At 39.6% G+C, this 21472-nt stretch overlaps 1 protein-coding gene across 18 annotated transcripts in view; it reads right to left on the bottom strand.

Moving 5' to 3' along the window:
* Nucleotides 1-21472, bottom strand: part of KIAA1217 (KIAA1217 ortholog) — a 364764-nt gene that overhangs the window by 149499 nt on the left and 193793 nt on the right. Inside the window, exon 1 of one of the 18 annotated variants that reach the window (XM_042042944.1) lies at nt 17971-18176. The exons of the other annotated variants lie outside the window; for them this stretch is intronic. The gene's annotated coding sequence lies outside the window, so the exon portion shown is untranslated. Of the gene's footprint in view, nt 1-17970; nt 18177-21472 lie in introns of those variants that run through there. 18 annotated transcript variants of the gene reach the window in all.

Below are 21472 nucleotides of genomic sequence, written 5' to 3'. Positions count from 1 at the left end.
TTATTCTGACTTAGTGCCTCCCACTGGTTTGTTTTCAAACTAGTACAGTTACCTACTGATCTTGGATGAAGAGCTAAGACTAAAGCTTGTCTTTCCTGGGGCCAAGAAGTGTTTGAAGCTAGCAGGTGGACATCCTTTTTCCTACCTAAATGCATCCCTGTTGTACTCACAGCTCTGAATAGCCCCCTTTGGCTCAGTTCTATCTGGATAAGATTTTGTTCTATTTCTTCTTTTATTTTTCAGAGAAAGCCTTCATGCCCTGGCTCATCAGCTGAATGAATTCTAGTTAACATCACAAAACTTAAAATAGTATCTGTAATGCTACTCTCCCTACGTATTAAAACTGAATAGAAAGCTGGTCACCACTTTAAGGGATATAAAATGCTTTTAAAATACTTGTGTGCCAGTGTCAAATTCTCTGTGATTCATACAACTTAAAGCCTTAAATTTTGGATAAGGCAGAAAGTGGACTTTTTGGATTTGTTTTCTTAAAACAATATCTGCCTTCATTATAAACCGGTATCACGTATCATAATACCAATCTCTCTCAAATTCTCTACCAGTTGTAGGTGTGGTAGAACATGTCTTTTTTTTTTTTTTTTTTTTAAGATATTGAGTGAAATTTTGATGTTCATTTAAATTAGGAGTATGAGTTTCCTCAACTTTCAGCAAAGAAAAGAATTAAAAGTAAACACATTCTAAGACTTGTTTCCCACAGCTGAAATTTCCTTATGCACAGTTGAGTAAATCATGTCTCTCCATCCAGGTACAAACATGATTGCAAAGTTAACTTAAATAGTAAAACTCTAACTGCTCCTCAGCATCTTGCCAACTTTCAATGCAAGTGGTGGGAAAGTTGTATCAATCTTACTAGAAAGACGAAAATATTTTCAAGGTCTCAAGTAAAATGTGCTATTGTTTCACTCTTGCGACACAACAGCACAGAGACATTTCTTCAAGTAATATTTCCAGTATTTAAAATAATTACATGGACTTTTAAAGTGGTATGAACTCTTATATCCTCATCTTAGCATCTTATTATCCAAACAGCTTTGTGCTGAGCAAAATGCTTCACTGGCAGCAATCGCCAATCTGCTCCTTAGCGTAAACAGAGGCCAACTCCCCCCTCTCCAAGCCTGAATACAAGAGACTTCCACAAATATGCTGTGGGAGAAAGCTTTCCCATGGGAAAGGTCATGTGGTGATTCCACTGACCCTGGCCACTGGCATGAGATGGCTGAGGGACGCTGAAGGTCACTGCTGCCTGGACACACTTGGCTGATGGCACAGGTCCACAGGCTGTCCCTGACATTTCCCCAGACTCATTCGTGCTTTCACAGCCGTCCCTCCCCTCTACAGGCTCCCCAGCCTCACCACAGTAACAGGAGGAAGGAATCTTTTGGTATTCTATGAAGGAAATAGCTTAAAAGTACCATTTATATACAAATATGAGAGTCTGTTAATTTAAATATACAATATGCACACATTTCAGACACATATTTGGTAGCTGGCCTCACTTCAGTGCTCTCTGGCAGGAGGGAGCCATGCAAGCCAAGCACAAGTCCTGGAAGGAAAGGGTACACCACAGACAATGTTGATCCCTTCAGACTGTGAAGAAATGGTCAGAAGCCTCCAGAGATGACAAAACCAAGGCTTCACCAAGTTTTGGAACAAAGCTTAGGGTGGATATTTGTAGAGAGGAAGATTAGTGAACATTGTGCTGGGTTTACAGCAGCAGTACAGTCAAGGGGATGGAGGAAAAACACTTTCACACTCCAGTGTGCTTTTCAAGGAGATTTACAAACTGAGTCCCTCTCTCTCTTGCTGGTTAACATGTAATTTTAAAGGTCTTCCATAAGCATAGTGTTATTCCCAGTGCCTATAAGGCACTAGCAATCCACGCCTTGAGAACTACAGGCAGAAATGATCACAACCCAGGTCAAGCAGCAAGAAATACTGGAAGCACATTTCTCATCAGCCACAAACCTCTGTACACAGCCTGGAGACTTTGCAGAGAATGTGACCCAAACTCAGGAAAGTACAGACAGAAACCCAGTACTGCATAACATACGTCAAGGGTGCATTTTGGTATTATTTTCCTGGGACTCCACCACCCACACCCTACAGGTGTGTTGTAGCTGTCAGCAAAGCTCGAAAAGCCTGTGCAAAATAATACTCAGCCCCACCAAGAACTCTAATAAAAGCAACTGTACACTTGACTCATTAGCACATACTCTGGATGCTTTGTTTTCCTTTAAATTACTTATTTCATGACAGATGGAGAATTGAAAGTGACATGGACACTAGACTTCTATTTTATATAACATTCATTTCTTTTAAAAGAGAGGAACTACTGGTTGAAATGAATGTTATAGGGAGTTTAATATACTCTTGGTACAAAGAAATGTTTTAGATCACAATTATCTGGGAAACAAAATATAACTTTCATGCTTGTGAAAATTTCAGTTCAAAGGTGCTTCTTTTTATAGGGGCTTAAGGAATAATGTTTTGGGAGCAGAGCTTAAGAGACTCAGTTTAACAAAGTACCATGTTAATGAATGAACTCCCACGCTCACAGACTTAGTTCTTGACTCGTCTGCAGAAATGTGGCCAACTTTTCATCTGAAACTGATCCAAATTTTAACAGTCTATATACTAAAGTAGGTACTCGTCATTAAAATACGAACATTCAAAGCATTTCAATATTCCTCCTGTTGGCCGAGACAAAATTTCTCCACAGCATTTCAGAAATTCTACTTCCAAAATTAGGGAATACCACTAAAATTAAGAGCTTTTTTTAAAAAACAAATAAATAAATAAAGCAAATTAAAGTTTTAAAAGGTACCTGCTGAGACTGGGACAAAATTGAGATTGATTTGCTTTATTCAGATTGAAATTTCAGGAAAAAAAACAGGAAAATGTTGTTCTGAATTCTTGGCAATGCATTTCTTTTTTACAAATTCCCCTCCTCTGCATTTAAACTCCTAGAGACCCCGGAGATGAATTTTTCTGCTTATTTTGCTGAGCCAGGGCAGCTGACAGTGATATTGCAAACCTCTGGGGGTCACCCACACAAACCTGGAAGGCCCACCACTGCAGCATGGGGAAAAATTAGTTCTCTTTATTACTGTCAAGCTTGCTACAGCTTAATGCCATAGCAGGATATTTATGAATGCAGACTGTCTAGACTATACAAAGTATAAACTGGATAGAGGCAGCTTTTTTTTTTTAAACTTAGGCCGTTATCAATTTTTATTACAAATCTGGTTTTCTCAAAACAGAAGCAAGATCTGCGAAGAAAGAAGGAAAGAGGCACTAAAGAAAGAAAGCAGAGCTAGATTAGCTCCTTTACGACTGACAGTACAACAAATTTACCCCTCACTTGGTTGGAAATTGTAAATCACTAAAACTTTAATTTTTGCTGATGGGTTCAATAAAGAAATTATATATTCTTGTGTACATGTATTTTAAAGAAGATACAGTTCAGATGGTCTCTGGAGCATTAGGCCAAACCCCATCTACCCACACAGTGGAAAGATCACTGAATAGGTCAGGCTGGAAGGGGTCACAGTGGGTCATCTGGTCCAACCTCCCTGCTCAAGCAGGTCATCCTAGAGCACATGGCACAGGATTGTGTTCAGGCAGTTCTGGAATATCTCCAGTAAAGGAGACTCCACAGCGTCTCTGGGCAATCTGTTCCCGTGCTTGGTCTCCCACACAGTAAGGAATTTCTTCCTCATATTCAGGCGGAGCTTCCTGTCCATCAGTTTCTGCCTGTTGCCTGTTGTTTGGCACCACTGAGGAGAGACTGGATCCACCTCCTTGGCATCCTCCCTTCAGATCCTTACAGACAATAATGAGGTTCCCTCTCAGAACCCCCCACCTACCTTCAGCCGGGCTACACACAACCAAACTGCAGCCTGAATTCCCAGGCACAGACATACAGACCTCTTGTACATCATTTAGGAAAGCCTTCCCAGCTACAAAACTGCTCAGCACCAGCAGCTTTGTGCAGCACTCACTGACCTCAGTCCCTGGGTTCAAAATGCTCCCCTCCTGCTGCAACCAGCTTTGGTGCACAGCCATCCACTTAACCCCTTCTAAAGCTGTGTGTGCCTTTCTGACAGATCCATGTTATGCCTCTGGCCTATTACACCACATGTGCATTACATTTCTTTCCCTCATTTTTTTACATACTGCTATGATTACAAGAACATATCAAGAATTACTTTCTGATTAGAGATTTCCTATATTGCTTTAACATGGCACTTGTCCTTTCTTTGTTTCTGACATGAGTCCTAACAGAAATTTCTCATTCTGTTCTGTTCACTTTGTTCTTGTTCTCTCAAGGAAAACTCATTCTGATTTCTGTCACCACCTTCCCTCAGACAGAGTCCCATTCCTCATTCTGCTGTGCCCACAAGTAATTGTCAAATGGTGCAAAGTCCCAATTTCAGGTACATTTCTATCCATTGTGGAACCTTGCTCTAGTGAAGGGAGGTTTTTTTGTCTCCTCCTTACCCTACCATGCCCCAAAATAATTAGGTTGTGGGTTACTTCTTGACTGCTGTAGTCTTGTCCTTGTTCAGAACAATTTACTGTAGCCAGATCTATTACTTGTGACAGCACATGAAGAAGCAATGGGGAACTTTGGTGGTACCTTTCAAAGTATCAACTTCAGGATGGACCAATCCTGAGATCTCTAACATTACCAAAAATTTTACTGTTTTTTGCTGTAAGCAAGAATTTTCCAATGGAATAACTGAGGTGAAATTCAAAGTTTCGGTAAAAAAAACTCCTCAGAATTAACGGCATTTAAGGCTGGGAAATTTTTGTGGTGGCGACCACACGAGCCTTTCTTGTGCTTGTTTATGATAGCTGTATATTGGTATCCTGCCTAGGATTACAATAATATATATATTAATATTCTAATTGTAAATGGCAAATACTATTTATCCTACCTTTACCTTAATTTTATTCATTCTGACTCTTTTTCTTATAATATTTTGTGTACCACTCTTATTTTTAATCTTAGATTTTCCATCAACCTAATTTTTCAAATAATAAAGCTTTTTTTTTTTTCTAAAATAGATCATTCTTATTGCAGTTCTATATTCAAAAGCAGCTGGGTCAAACTCAGTTCCATGTGAACACCCCTTGAAACATTAAAATTGCATGAATAGCCAAGAGCCTCAGTTGCACAACCAAGGCCAAGGAGCACCCAATGAGTCTCTGCCAATCACCCCTATTCATCAGTAAATTTTGTCTGACTAAAGTATATCAGCTAGAAAAGCAACCTGTCATAGTTCAAAGATTTAGAGAGATGAAGAACCTCTTGCTTCCCTTGATAATTTGTCAGAATAATGAATCATTTCTATATGAAAAATATTGTGCATTACTCCTGATTTGAATCTGCCCAGCTCTCCAGCTATAACCATTAGTTTCTGTTATGATTTTTATTGCTGTTCTAAAAAGCCAATATAAACTCAGTATATTTTCTCCTGCTTCCAGAGAATTACATTTCTTAATCAAGGAGGATCTCTATTTTGATTGAGTCAATGGGTAAAAAATCATGGCTCTCTGAGAGAAGTAATGTGATGAGATCTCAAACCTTTTGGATGTCCTTCTGCAATTGCCTGTATTGCCTTCTGTATTGCCAAATCTTCTGTATTGCCTCTGAAACTACAGCAGGCATTCCTGTCACAATGCACATCCAGAGGTAAGGATATAATCACTGTCTTCCTGGAAAATAACTCATCCTTTTATGATAGCATCACACTAGGAACTCTTGTGAAATCAGAAAGATAAAAAGCTCCTAACATCCCTTCCAGACTTACCATTTTCCAGGGTACAGTTTACCTTGTTCCTGGAAATTCCACCTGGACAAGTGGTGGAAACTCCTTCACTGGCAATATTCAAAGCTCAGCTTGATGGGTGTAGATAACCTAATCTAAACCTCTGCTTTCCACAGCAGTTCAGATGCTACCCAGAGGCCCTTTTCAGCTTAGGCATTTCTATGACACACAATCACACATTTGCTCAAATGCAGTTGCTCCACTCTCCATTGCAGTTTTCAAAAGCTAAGGCAAAACTTTACAAAGTCATCTGATCTTGTAATGCCACTGCTGATTCTTTCAATACCAACCCAGTATCTTCTCTTAAAGTCTTAACCTGTGAAAAGTTTTACCCATGTAGGATTGTGGTATATTAAACACGTACATATATCACGTATTTACACCATGCTCATAATCATCAACTGGCTCTACTCTTTAGCCCTAAAAAGTCACTCTGCAGACTACTGCAGGTTTCTGCATCATCACAGCAGACTCACAGCAGGAACTGTGAGCAGAGCACACATTTGTCTGTGCACAAACACTCTCACATTTCCTAAGGTGGCTACTTGGGTCTGACAGTTCATTACCTCTGGCTTTATCTCTTGGCCCAAAGGATATGTTTACACATCTGAATAAAGTCTCTCCTCATCTGTTTTATTTGTAATTTTCTTTGTAAAATCACCATTCTCTCACTTGTCACTCTTCACATCTTTACAGGATTGCTTGCCAAACTTCCCTGTCTATTTTAATGATGAAGTATTGAGGAAACAGAAGATAACGTCATATTAAAATATGCTCTCTGAGGCTGAGATACACTTTGGTTTTGTAACAAGATACTGTGTACCTACCAGGACAATATGTCATACTCCTATGGCAAAAAATTGTATTGCAACTGCTGGCAGCTTAAGCAGAATGGATTTCTTTGCCAAAGTCCAGACCCCAGTAAAAAGAAACATTTCTGTAAAAGCTGCCTGTCAATGTAGTACCAAAAACTGTTTCAAGAGATGACATTTAACATTCTTCTATATGAAAAATCTTAACTTCTAGCTATTTTTACCTCCTCCCAAATGAACTCATTTCACCACAAATTTACAAAGAATATAAAATAAGATTGAGTACCAAACTCAAGTTGGCAAACCCAGGTGAGAGCACTTTATTACCAAACTTTGAAGCAATCCATGGATTTCTTCAAATGTTAAATGTCACCTACTTCTCTCTGTGCTAATCCCAAGGGCCAGCAATTCTCAAGGCACCCTGATCATTTTCCTTGAAATTTCTGCAGGGAAAAATCCAGATTATGAACCTCCCCCTGGCTGTGTCTGCAGTAAATCATATTCCTGATTTCAGTTTTCAAGGAGGAGGTGTACAAACTATGCTGGTATCAATGACCAGGCCTAAAACCATGCCAGATGACCCATTCCAGTAGTCCAGCCCTCCTGGAGGCTAATAAACCTCTGGCTACTCTACCAGGGGTTGAGGCTGGGAGGAATCTGTATTTTTTTTGATCTTTCATCATTCAGATAACTTCCTGCTACAATAATCTTCTCTTACCAGCTATCAAGACGATGATCCCTAAGCACTTATCACTACTAGTCTTTCTTAAAGGTCACTGTATTCTACAAATGATTTGTGGCAACCTGTAATATAAGAGGGAAGACAAAAACAAAATACCCTGCAAAGAAAAAAGAGCAAAACAACTGCATCATGGTTTGCTCTAATTTTGTTTATCTAATGCAGTGGCTGAACAATCTCTCAGAAGCTTTTTGACCTGTGAAATAGTATCTGCAAATCTTTAAACAATGTGCTTCTTAATGGTTGAATTAACTCAAATTGTACAAAACCCCTTAGATTAAGACTGCACTGCTTTCATGTGAAGTAGCAAGGCAGTGTGTCAGAGAAATAAATAAAGATTTTGTCCTGTTGACTCTCAGCCTACCAATCATGAAAAAGGGGGCAAGAGGCCTTGTTATGTGGCCTGTGATCTTATCCCTTATCCTTTCTGACCAGCACAAACTGTCAGGAAAGAAATAGCTCTGCTGATAAGAAGGAATATCCCCCTCTCTTTTAAGTGGAAGTATAGTAGCTGTTCTCCCTCAAGTCAAACAGAGCTCATAGTGCAGTATTTACTTAAGAAATTTTCCAATATGATGAATTATTAACTTGTTTTGGTTGTGTCTTTTTGGATTAGGCTAAGGAAAAGAAGTACAACTCCCACAATGTCTCCAGATCTCAGCATCACTTTTCTTTTGATCAGTACACTTTGGACTTACAGAAGCAAATTGCAATCATATTATCAGTAAAAAAAAAACCAAACCAAAAAACGTTGAAATACAGCACTTGTATTAACATTTTAATCAGATGCTTTTGAAATCATCTTCAATGAGCAGCAGTTAACTCAAACACCCGCCTGGGACAGCGAAGTCAGTTTGATGTTTGTATATTCCTACTTACTGAGACTTTCCAACAGGAAGAGCTTGGTTATTAAAAACCAACTGCCTGTATATTTACATGGAGCTTTTAGGAAAGGCAATGGGGAAAAACAGTGCCTTTTTACATTGCTGACAACCAGCTTTACTTCTATGGGGAATATTTGAGCATCATGCCTAATGTTGTCTGAAGCAGGAGCTTAAATGAGAAACAACTGGTTGATCTTCTTCTTAGATGAGAGCAAAGTGACAGGAGAGATAAGAGGGATCGCATGGGCTATGAGTCTGGGCAAATTTGTTCTTTACAATGCATCTTGGTGCCAGGACTTCCACGTGATCAAATAGCAGAGCTATGGTTATGACTGCTTACCTGTTACGAACAAGGAAACTGGAAATTCTCCCTTTGTGAACCAAGGCAGTCTAGTCATGTAAAAGATAAACTATGTGCTTTTATTGAGCATGATACCACAATATGCTGTTAACCTTGCAGTTGGTGCCAGTCATTAGTTTTCAAAAGGATTTTAATGGTTTTGCTCTTCAGTGCAACACCCAACACACCTAGAATGCACTCAAAGCAAAACATTCTCCTTGGCCCATCCAGACTTTTCTTTCCCTTATAATTCTTATTCAACTTTCCCTCCCTCCTGGATTTCAGATAAAATTGCTTAAATCTGACTGTTGCAACAGAACGCTGCCAGACTCAGATTCTTTGCTGAATTTGGGTGAACAAATGTAGGTGATTTTGTGGGTTGGCAGAGACAGCAATGTGAAATCAGGCTGGCTGTTCTGGTTAAATGAGCAGTCAAACAGTATGTGAGATTAGGCTTCCAAACATAGCTCCCTGCCATATATTGAAGTAAGTAAAACCAGATCATCACCCTTGTCTCCACTGAAAGTATCTGAAGGCAGAATGAACATTTTGAAATTATGACTGCATTTTAAAAGACTTCTGAAAGATCACAGAACCCAGACATATAAAAAAGTTTTCAAACCACAGGGAAGATAAGCTGAAAAACAAAGAAGTAGTGGCTAGACAAACCTCATTTGAAAGGCTTGATAACTTCTGTCTGACTGCTTTTGCAGAAGAAATTAAGAGTTAGGGAAACTATTCTGCTCTCAAAACCTAATAGTGTGTTCCTAAAATTAAAAAAAGAGAGAGAGAGAGAAGGACAATAACAAAAGCACAGACATTTTAGCAGTATCCAGGGAAGTTTGACAAGTGGCAGCAGAAAGCACAGATCAAAAGACCACATAAGTTCTTTTATTGTGGAAAATACCTAGAATTCCATGTTTATCTTACCACAGTAAGCTAAAGAATGGTATCTAAACTGCCCTTGTTTTGCCAGGTGACTCAATAGATCTGTAGGTTTTACCCCACATTAGTTTTAGTCTGGTGTGTTTAAAAGGCTACACAGCAACTCAATCTAATCTAGAAGTTTATGCATCTCCTTACAGACATCACAGAGAGTGATCACCTTAAAAAAAAAAAAAATCTCTTTGGTATCAGTTCAGAATTATTTGCCCCAGTTCTTACATCCAAAATCACACTGCTGTGACACATCACAAAAAACCTCAGCCCTTTCTCTGACAATACATCACTAACAGGTATTGTGAGAAATCTGCAAAAGTACATCAAAAACCCCCCAACCCTCTATGAGAAGCATCTCACAAGGACCTGTTTGAGTAATTGTGAGCCTTTTTTTTTCCCCCTTCATTTCCTTAGTTCTCCTTTTACAAACTATGAAAAGTTTCCTTAATTCCAAGCTGGCTTTGCCTACATACCGCAGTAACAAAGAAATCTGTCTAACATATTATAAGTGGAACTATTCTTAGCAAAATAATGTCTCTGAGACAGGTTTAGGTCATGCAGAAACAAGACTGAACTTGTGAGTTCATGGTTTCTTTAAAATGAACCAATACCTGCTGTCACAGCAAGAGGAAAAAAGATATGTCAAACCCAAAATATTACAGTAGAAGCTACAGAAGACATGAGAAAAAAAGTAGCTCACGCATCTTCACTATTCAAGTATCTTCAGAGTAGAAGTCTGTTTTCTAACCCTTCAATTTAGAAGACTGAACCAAAGCAAAACACACTCCCACAGCCCACAAAGTCCAGAGTCCTGGAAGACTTCCAATAAAATGATTAAACCTTGCATTCTCTATAATTAGAGAAGAAAGCGTTTTGGGTTTTGAACCGCATATGACAAATTTTGAAACCGTGAGATAAAATCAAATTATATTTTAACATGGTTCAAGAGGAACCCTTCTTCTCTAGACTGTCAGTCTCCCTCTTAAAAACATCTGATAACTACTGCAGTAACATAAAGTTTTTTGCACCTCTCAAAATCAACCTAGAAACATGTATGGACAATAGGATAATAATAAGGAACCCTTAAAGACAATCCTTCTTACAGGGAGCAATGTTTTGAATATAACAGCCTATCCAAAATCTTCCACTCTCTCTTACACAGAAGAAAGCCCTGACTCTTTATCACAGCTGTACCTGGCTTGCAGGAGAATCACCAGAGGAGCAGCAAAGAGCTGAGAGGTTCCTTTTTCTTCTCGGTTGTGCCACAGGAGCACAAGGGGTTGCCTTCTCCCCAAAAGCCATCCCCTAAGGAGCACACTGTCACCAGCATGGAAGGGCAGAAGCAGGAGCAGCACAGGTCCTTCTTCCTCCTGGTGCAACTTTTCCATAGGTGTGCACATGCAGCAGAGCCTCATCTGATGTGCAACTTCATTACACATCCGGGTGTGTGAATGAGTCAGATATAAAAAATACTGGTTTCTCATGGTTGCATGCTCGCACACGGGTGGGGATTGAGCAAATACATTTGCACATGGGCTGGAAACTACCCTTTTGTGTCAAGATTAATAGCCAAGACCAAGGAAGTCACAAGTTAGTAATGAAGGAAGAGGGCAAAACATGCACAGTAAGAAGACGTAAAAAAGCAAAGTAATACAAATAGTTAATGCTGTGGTGAAATATCTTGAACTAAGCTACAGTAACAACCAAGTATCATATGTGACCTCTACAGTGGTCCTGCATTACTGAAAGCTATTCTGTGGCCTCAGGAAGAAACCTGACTCCACTTGCTGTAGGGTTCCAGGCTCAGAATGGGATTTACCCAGTTGCTCAGGCCGAGATTAGGACACTGTGGCCGGGAGCCCGAGCAGCAGCGCCCGGCAGCTGCCGGGTGCGAGGGAGCGGCGGCAGCAGCAGGTGCCTGCGCGGGAAGTCGCTGGCTGCAACGTCCGCTGTGGAAAACACTTGGTAAAAATAAATTAGAAGGGAAGTACACATGAGCCAGAAATTAAATGCTTGCATCTTGCATCTGATATCAGAGGAAGAGCACGTCGGTCAGACAATCCGCTGGGGGTTTGAGCCAACTGTACCCCGGTCAGCAGGAATTTTTTGACATCAATACCAGCACCACGAGGGCCAAGAAAAACATTTTTGTGATCTGCGCCTCCTTGCTCCACCCCATCCCACCCTTCTGCAATGTTCTGAAGGGAGAGGTTCTCCAATGACTTCCAAAAAGGTTTGATGCTGTTTCTATCACATGCTTTCATTTAAATTCCCCAGTGACAGACACCACACTAAATGTCTCTGGCAAAACAGGGAGTCTCTGGTCTGTGTAGTGCAGAAACCCTCCACTCACCCACAAAGGAGCATGGAAGAGGCCGGCAGAAGGCACCATCCTGCCTGTACTCCCAGTGCTGGACTTAGTATTAGCCAAAAAGATGGCATCTTGGATTAGTAGCTGAAAAAAAATCAGAACAATAGAGATCCTCTAAAGAAAACCCAAAAAACTGCAGTAGTTACTGACAGGTCACGGTACTTGCATTACTGTGGTGATCCCATTCTAAGAACAGAAGAATACAGAGGCTCTCCCACATCACTGGGTAGTAGACATTGACATAATGTTGTCTGTTTAATGCAAAGCTATTAAACAATTTTAGTATGAAATAACTTTTTTTAAAAAGTAAAGAACATGTGATATCCATAATGAAAGAGTGAAATTGGCACACAATATCTGTGAGGTTTTGGAGTGAGTTTTTCTTTAAAGACTTTTAGGGAAATATATAATAGAAATACAAGTAGATCAAGAATTTACTCAAATTACTATTTCTCTGTAAAAAAAAAAAAAAAAGAAAAAATAAACAGTTTGTTTAGATCCACAAGAAATTTTATAAGTGTTCTAATTTTTTGGGTACACATTTTAAATTGAAGAATTTATGTTATATGTGTAGTTGTGTAGTTTTTAATTATTTTTTTACATTATTCTAAAAAATAATTCTTCCTTCCAAACAATATTTACTCTCATTTAAATCAACCAACCAATGTCATGCAATGGTTTATTTGTTCAGCCAATGAGAAATAAGTGACATTTCTTTTTACTTATTCTAATCAAAGTCAAGTATTTGTTCCTTCTGTGGGTAGTCTGTTACTAATTACAACACTCTGATGTATAGTATTTTGTGTTACTAAAAATAGGGCTACAAATTAATAAATACAGCTAAAATTATGCTTTCAAAGCACAGTGGAAGAAAGCCCAAAGCTCATACATAAACACTGACAGCAGGTCTGTTTCCAGACTTTAGACACCCACATACCCACAACATAGGTGCAAATTGGAAAAGTCTCTGCTTGTTCATCTGGCAGGAAGTGTATCTGAAATGGATATATCGTGTAGGATTTAAAATCAGAATCAACTTCTTTCAAATAAAAAAAAAAACCCTTTTAACTCTGTTTTCCACTCTTCACATTTTCCTTTTGCTGCCTTCCTCCTTTCTTGAAAGATAGATATCTCCTTCCAGACTGAAGAAATACTTAGCTTCAACTGAAATTTAAGTACAACTAGTTTTTCTCTTTTGAATGAAATAATTGCAAGAGCATGAAGATAGTTTATTAAAGGTATGTGTAAGAAATGTAAACCCCTTAGAATATGAAATATTCTTAAAACTTAATTGAGCTCTGGAATTTTCAGTCATGAGACATTAACATAAGAATTCAGCAATACAAAACAGAACTGGACACTCATGTAGTTATCAGGAAGATCCAGTCTAACAACTAGCAAGAAGATAATTTTGGAAGATAAATCTCAAGATGTGGGACAAAATAATCTGTAACTGCTAAAGATCAGAACATACATGATGGCTGATTATCCCACATCTACCACGTGACAGGTGTTAAGAAACTGCCCTCAAGAGGCAGAACTCACGGTGAAAAACATATTATTGGTCTTTTGGATTTCACAATCCAAAGATAACCAAAGATAACCTAAGAGAATAGCTTCTCTCTTTCTTTCCTTCATAACTAATTTTGAATTTTAGACTTTTTTTTTTAAAGTGAATTGCACTCATGGCATGTATTGATCAGCCAATGAAAATCTTTCCTAAACTTCAACAAACAACACTGATCAGTGCTTACTAAGGCAGCAATCTCCTAGTGACTGACTGGAATCGCTACAATCCACTGCACAAGAGACCACACAAAATGCAGTAGCACAAAAGGTCCTAATTAGGACAGAAAATCCACAAGACCAAAAGAGGACCCTTCAAAAGATTCTTGACCAACCAAAAGTCCCTGCATTAACTTGCTATGTCAAAATGCAAGACTTAATACCACAGATTCTGAATTTACTGAACTGGCACAATGACCATGACTGGGTGAATGTTAAAAAGACACATTTCAGGGACAGCTGTCAGAGTCACAGGTGTTGGCCACAGTTTTAACAATAGCACTGTTTTTCCTGGTGTACTCAACTCATTTGAAGACAAAGGAAATTGGAATATATGTTCATAAGCAATTTGCTTGTCTTATTTACTCCTGTTCTCCTATTTGAGCCCAGAAAAGACATTTAAATCCCAGTGATTATGGTTAAACCAAACCAGTTAATCAGGTGGCTTCAGTGCAATCTGCCTTTGTTAGAAAATCAACTGAAAAATGCTGTAAAGCAGCAGCAATAGTCCAGAGGTGCATTTACTTTGCTGATGACAGACACAAATACGTGCTCCCATCCCAAGTGACTGTGCAAAGAGCACAAAAGTGCTGCCAGTGAGAAGGTAACAGGACTATTCAGCAGCAACAAGAACAACCCAAGTATATTCACAACCATTTGCAGGGAAATGGTTTTTGGACACAGCAAATATTCACCAGTACTGAGGCTAATCACCGGTTACAGAAGGGAGCATTGACCCATGGCCAGGGAAGTCATGCTGTCACCTCAGCACTACCACCAGCACAACCTGCTGCCCTCACCCAACACCTCTGTCTGTGATCATCTGCCAGGCAGTGCTCCTCACACCTTCTGCAGGAGACCTCCAGAGCTATGGCCAAGTGAGAACGCCTCCTCAAAACCAGCATGGCCAAAAGCGTTTGTAGACCAGAGCTTTATTATCACTTCTGTCAAACTTACTCTGCTCCCATAAGTTGATAAGGGGCTTGAAATTAATTTGGGGATTTAGGGACCACTGACAAGCCCCATGTAGAATGGTGTCCTGAGGATGCCTCCCATGCTGTTCACCCCTGAGCCAGGCAGGAAGCAACTAGAGGTGCTTTGGTTTAAAAGCAGAGTTGGAAGGAAAAGCACTGGCAATAGCACCCTTTGTGCCGATGCTCCTCCCCATCACTGCTGAAGGAGCCAGTGCTGCATTGAACCCATCCCCCAAGCAGGGCCCTGCTGGCTGTTTTGGTGCAGCTTTTGGCAGTTGTCGACAGAGGCAACCCAGAAATAAAGAGGGCTAAACCAAGTATGTGCAAAAACACACCTATAAATGCCTCAGGACATTTTGGGCCAGAAAAGCTTAAGTTTCCGAAACCTAAGTAATCTCAGGTGTCTACAATAACTGGGAGAGGTTTCCATGGGCAACACTCTTGAAGGCAGCTGCCTGAAATACGCTTTAAGGGATACCAAAGTCCTAGATTCTTTACTGGATTTAACAATAGGTACTGGAACAAGATTAGTGCAGGCATTAATTCAGTCAGCTGAATACAAAGCATTCTAAAAATACTTTTGCTTGTCATAAAATTAGATTAGAAAAATATATGTACAAAATTCACATGAACAAAGGTGAGTACAAACAACTACCTGGGACTTCTGAGTTACAAACAATACATACTATTTAAAATGCAGAGGCGTTGCCACAGAAAAAAAGTTACTAATCCTGTTGGGGCAAAGTAACTGCACTGGTGTGTGGTTTGCATGGGGGAGGGAAGGAAAAAGAAAAGGAATTGCTTTATTAGCCTTTTTGCAGCTTTGTTTTGTTTGCTTTTTCAAAAAACCCCAGCTTTTCAAATTAGTTTTAACTGATAGATATAAATGGAGAAACTTACATTTATCAAAGCAAGTATTAACGATCTAGTTAAACTTCATTTACTCCCAGAGATACCTTAGGGCTAGTAGTTTAATATGTACCTTAATATGTTGCCTTACTTTTATAAACTAGAGGGTAAAATTGAAAGACTTTCCACTGAGACATTCTATTAGGAATATTCTTCTTCCTCAGCATTTTCACTTTGAGTAAATACAAAGTAAATCCACTTTACTTTGCTAATGAACCAGCTCTTTGTTCATTTATCTATCAAGCTATTTATAAATATCTTGCAATCACAGCATTATCTAGGGGCTAAAGAGCATGTTTCAGCTCAAAACAAATGGACATGTCATCTCATGTCCTTCCATAAACAAAAACTAAGGGCTTGGAATCCAGCAGACATTTAACCGTGTAATCATGTTGCGTATGTTCATTTTCATAGCTTTTCTTAGGTTCTTGTAACAGCATAAAACATGAGCAGTTGCCCTTAACTTAGAGCAGCCTTGGAAAGCAATAAATTGTTGCACCAGATGTATGTGAGACAGGGGACACGTGTGGACACTGGGGAGAGCCTCCCTTCCTCAGTGTGCAGTGTGCTCTGCTGGGTTACACGGACTGCCCCAGGACGAGGGGGAACCGCTGTCCCATTCGGGCAGGGAGATAGTGCCCATTGATGGAGAGGAGGCAGGAACTCAGAGAAATCTCCTCAGACAACTTCTGAAACTTTACTTTTCTCCTGAAGAAATACCTACAGCCTATGCCGACACAACAGCAAGTTCTGGCTGTATGATGCTGACTTCTCAGATACAAATAGGCATTTTTTGGTGACACGGTAAATACAGCAGTTTGTGAACCAAGTAGTAATTCAATGAAATGGATGCTCCCAACTAGAAAAATCTGCAGCAATATATATCCAGATTAGAATCACATTCTTTGCATTTTAAACCTAAATGTAATTTTTTAAACTCTGTTTTTTAACTTGCACAGACCAAAAGATTGTTCGTGCAGTACTAACACTAAATCAATTTCTCCCTACCTGATGCCATGGCATCAACCAGCAACAGCGTAATGAATGCAAAATATATTAGTTCATTTGACACACTGTTATTTGTTCATACACAAGTACTAAATAACTAACACTCAGACTTTGGGAGAAGGGTTAAATTGAAATATTTTCTAAAAACTTTCCATGAATAATTCAGTTTCAAGATATAACTGGGTGTAAAAGCCAAAGAATTGTGACAAAAAAAAAATCAGTTGGTGATTTCTTCACTTTTAGTACTTTCAATGCTTTTACTTTAAAAGTCACTACACATTCAAAAAAAAGTTTATTTAACCTTGCCTGATCAAGCAATGCAGAACATCAGAAAACCTTTATTTTTTCACCTGGAATTAGACAAAGTGATTACCACATTCTGCAGCCCCCTCATTCCCTAAATCCTGCTGAGGATCTACAGTGAACTGAAGTTCCTCTCAAGTTTCTATCTCTCAGCTGTCTTAGGCAGAACATTAAGATTTTTCTCTTTTCACATTTTTAAGCTCGGGCACTGTCCCCACCCTTTCCCACCCAGACCTACCCCTTCCCATTCCACACTGAGCGATTTGAACCAAGTGAACTCTGTAGCCCTAACCCTGCTTCCCGACATCATATCCTGCCGTGCCAGCGGGGGGCCATCCCTTACCTACTGGTGTTTACTGATCTGTCCTGACTGATGTGAGCACAAAAGTGGTTGCAACTAAGAACACAAGGCGTGTACTGTCTCTCCAGAGGGACTGAAACTATCCCCTTTTGTTTATACCTCAAATCCCAAAGTCCCAATAGCCTTTCTGTTGCTAGACTTTCACCTCCAAATGTGTTTACCCTCCACTAAATGTACTTTTACCCAAGAAAAAAACCAATTAAGAAGTGTTCAAACGTTACCTATGATACCAAAACACACAATCAAAGTCAGCTTAACCAACTGATACTGCTATTCAAGTAAAAACCAAAAAGCTTTAATATTTTAACAGATATCAAATCCTGGAATAAACGCTGTTGTAATTTTAGGGTTCTATTTTAACAGTTAAAGGAGAGACATCTGGCAATAATCTACAAATAAATACAGTGTCTCCATTCTTAGTTTCTCCTCCAAAACACTACCTAGGAAATTTTTGCAGCATGATTCATATAATCAACATGATAAGTTACAATGCCTTTCAAATAATTCTGAATTCTTAGTTCATTCAATAAAGAACTCATTTTTGAAAGAGAAAAGGGAACATGCCCTGCCAGAAAACTTGCTTTATTGACTCAGCCCTGCTGCCAGCAGGATCAACGTGGTGAAGCAAACTCCACGATTTCAAAAGCATTTTTTTACAGCAAGGGCAGAAACAGAAAGAGGCTTATTTACCGAAATGTGAGATTCCACAGGTGAGGCCAGAGATGGTCTGAAATCCTCTTCTTTTAGTTCCAAAAGTTTTAATTTATGATGAAGTCTGTAATAATCCTTTCAGGCTGCCAGGTACAATGCACGCCATATCTCAGCCGTGTTTTCTTTTGCCCTCCTGCAGAGTAACTTAGTTATTTGCATAAAGCTTAGTCCTAGCCTATGGGACTTTTTGAACATCTACATGTTAGATTAGCTGTCTTGACATGCTCTATCAAGCATGACATCATGGATCTCCATGGTAACCTTAGCCACACCTGCCCAGATGCCAGAGTTACCTGTCATGTTCAGACCTAAATGAACGTAACAAAAACTCCTCAACCACCATTTTCTAGGCAATCGGCCCTCCAAAGGCACCAGAAAGATTTGGGGTTTGTTTTTAATTGATTGAAATCTAATTTCATTTGCCAAGAAAATTTCTTCTTCACGGAGCACTGCCTGAAGCACTAGAGCTGCTCCTGACTCTTCCACACCTCCCAGCCTATTTCCTAGTCAAACAACAACTGAAGAAAGCTGTGGCAAACTTCTTCCAGCTCACTTTCTTACCCCAGGCTCAAAAACTCCTGCTCTGACAAACTTCCACACAGTCATTTTTGTTCTCTGCCCCTCAGAAAGGTTTTTTTAGAGGTGACTTGTAAAACAGGTTCACAGCAGGGATTACCCCCTCCCATTGCCAGGTTAGCATTTTAACCTCTTAATTGCTAACTGCTTTTCATCCTTGCAGCTACAGACCCAGCTTTTACACTTGTTTCTGCTCTTTCCTTCTCTGCTGACCAGAGTCGACCTCACCTAAGTGGGTGACTGTGTCCTACCATGAGCTCCACAGCAGATGATTCACAGTCTGAAACTGAAAACATCCCAGACTGTTTCCTTCTTGCTTTCTCTTTTTTTTTTTTTTTTTCTAACTTTCCTGGGGATTACATTAGCACCTTCCTTTCATTACCACAGATGAGACAGCCTTAGCAGAGGTAAGACATTTAAAGCTCCTGCAGAAACTTGCATTACCTAAAAAAAAATTTTGTTCCTCACTTTTACAGGCTTCCAGGTGGAGGGAGCTCTGATGCCCAGCTGTGGACTTACCTTAGAAGGGGAAAAACCTGCAAATGTGAGGATGAGCTGCCAGGCTGTGGGTCGCAGAGCTGTGGCCATTGGGTGCTGCATTCCCCTGTGCTGGGGTGCACAAGGCACTGCACGTCTGCATTCCCAGGCTGCTGCAAAGTCACGCTCCAGTTTACCACAGACCAGCTTAGCTGCGGGCTGTTTGCCTTGCTGCAGTATCCCAAGCCCCTTTGTGCAAATAAAGATGGCCCCTGCCTCTGTGAGCTTTCCTTTCCAGAACAGGATATCACAAACAAGGCAACAAACCTTCGGAGGAGAAATTATCTGTGTGCACAGCTGGGAGGTTTCAGGTCACCACGTTAGCTCACCATCAGTAATCCCTGCAGGCATTTTACCTGGCCATGATTGTACTTCTGATTGTGGCAGATTATCAAGAGTAGAAATGGGTCCTCAGGAGGCACATCCAGGGAGGGATTTATCTGAATAAATGAAGCCTGGAGGAAACTATTAGTGCATAGTGGAAGATGCAGACAGCATTCAGAGCTGCCCTTGCTGGTAGAAGTGATACAGTAGGATGTGACAGCATCAAATAATTTTTCCCTGATGTTTATTTTCTGCAAACAAGGAGTCAGTCTGCCATACTCAGACACTGATGGCTAAAATGGACAAGAGAAGAAAGTCCACATAGGAAAAAACCAGACAATTACCAATCTTGATTTTCTGTTGGTTGTGGACCTTACGGAGTTTAGAGCAATCTGGAAGAGAAATTATGAGATATACCAAGGGCTACCTCCTGACCATAAAAACTGGGGTGTTTCATGTTTCAGCTGCACCATTTGACAGAGAGATTACAAAATGGTGTTGCATTAGCTACTATCCTTGATAGGTATCCTACAGTGGGGAAATTCCCACCATGGACAATGTTGCCACTTTCCAGATATTGGAGCAGCTGCAGAAGTAAGAAGGGAGAAAAGGAACCTGGAAAGGAACTTGGAAAATAAATTGCAACATTTTAATTTAGAATGTGACATTTTAAATCGTGTTTTCCCATACATCTTTGTATATGTTACATATGCATACCTACTACATGTGCATGTAGTTTGTCTTCCATACCACTGCTACACACTTCCATATATATGGGTGGAAAAAAGAAGCATGGATGCTAAACACACATATACACCCTCAAAGGCAAAAGTATACTATAGTCTTATTCATGGAGTGGCTAAGAAAGCAGGCAGTATGCATACTCATACAAGCATACACACACACAGAGCTCTGTGTGTATATATATATATACACACACACATACCTATGTGTATCTATATACAGTTACATATAAACACATGCAAACACACACAAGAAATACTGGTATGTGGGTGTGCACACAGAGACACAGTTGGTAAGAAAATCCCCCTCTGAATTGTAATGCTATGATCATCATAGTCTTACTGCATCTGATGAGCCAGACAGTTGATACATCACATGCCAACTAAGCAACTTTCTTATAATCAACCTGTATTATTTATTTCTGTATGTTTTAATGTGGTTTTGGTTCAGACTATACTTCTTTAAGTAATGCTGAATGGATGGAGTCTTCAGTATTTCCCACTTCCAAGAAATACATTTTGATGCTTTAATAGTAGTTTTAAAGTTATTTTGTTATAAAGTTGTTAAAAAACTCATTACACACAACACATATAATACATATGTCTAATCACTAAAAAATAGAAGCAGGAGAATGAATTTTACCCTCAATAAATTAGCAAGGAAGACACATTTTAAACAAATATCAAGAGCAGTTACTGCATTCCTTCTGTAATTTATTGCCTTCAGAAAAGTCTCAAATAACAAAATGTGTAGGGCGTAATGCTGTAGGCTGTTCAAACGAGGTTTGCAGTGTCTGCAACACTGGAACTAAATATTTACATGACTCCAAAAGATCTAATCTCTGGATTTCACCCCCCTCCCACCCCTTTTATTTAATTTGTATGCTATCTTTATCCACCACCCAGCACATTCCACACAGTCACTAAAGTCCATGGAAGAGATAAGTGGGGAGGAAAAAAGTCAAGACTCTAAAAAGAAAGGAGTAAAGCTGTTTAAAAATAAGGAATAGATCATCCTCATTAGAGCTGAAGTCTTGCAGCAATTTTAGCTGAATACAGATGGATTCTAACAGTGATAGCACCTGGGATCTCTAGAGACCCTGTAAAAGAGAAGTTCTAGGGCTAAGTTAACAAATTACAATCTTTCCAAACCTGTAGCAGTCTGATCTTCAAAGCCTTTCAAGTTTGCAAAGCTTCAAAGAAGCCTGGAATTCACTAAGAGCTTCCACAACAGTGTGCAATATTTTTCCAACTTCTTTTTATTGCTTATTTACAATTAATTTGCTATTAGTGCTGAAACA

This window comes from Corvus kubaryi, unplaced genomic scaffold (assembly GCF_017639235.1).
Source record: "Corvus kubaryi isolate FWS band 111438036 unplaced genomic scaffold, C.kubaryi_AGA036_p1.0 37398, whole genome shotgun sequence".
NCBI classification, from domain to species: domain Eukaryota; kingdom Metazoa; phylum Chordata; class Aves; order Passeriformes; family Corvidae; genus Corvus; species Corvus kubaryi.
This window is presented reverse-complemented; position numbering and strand designations above follow the sequence as displayed.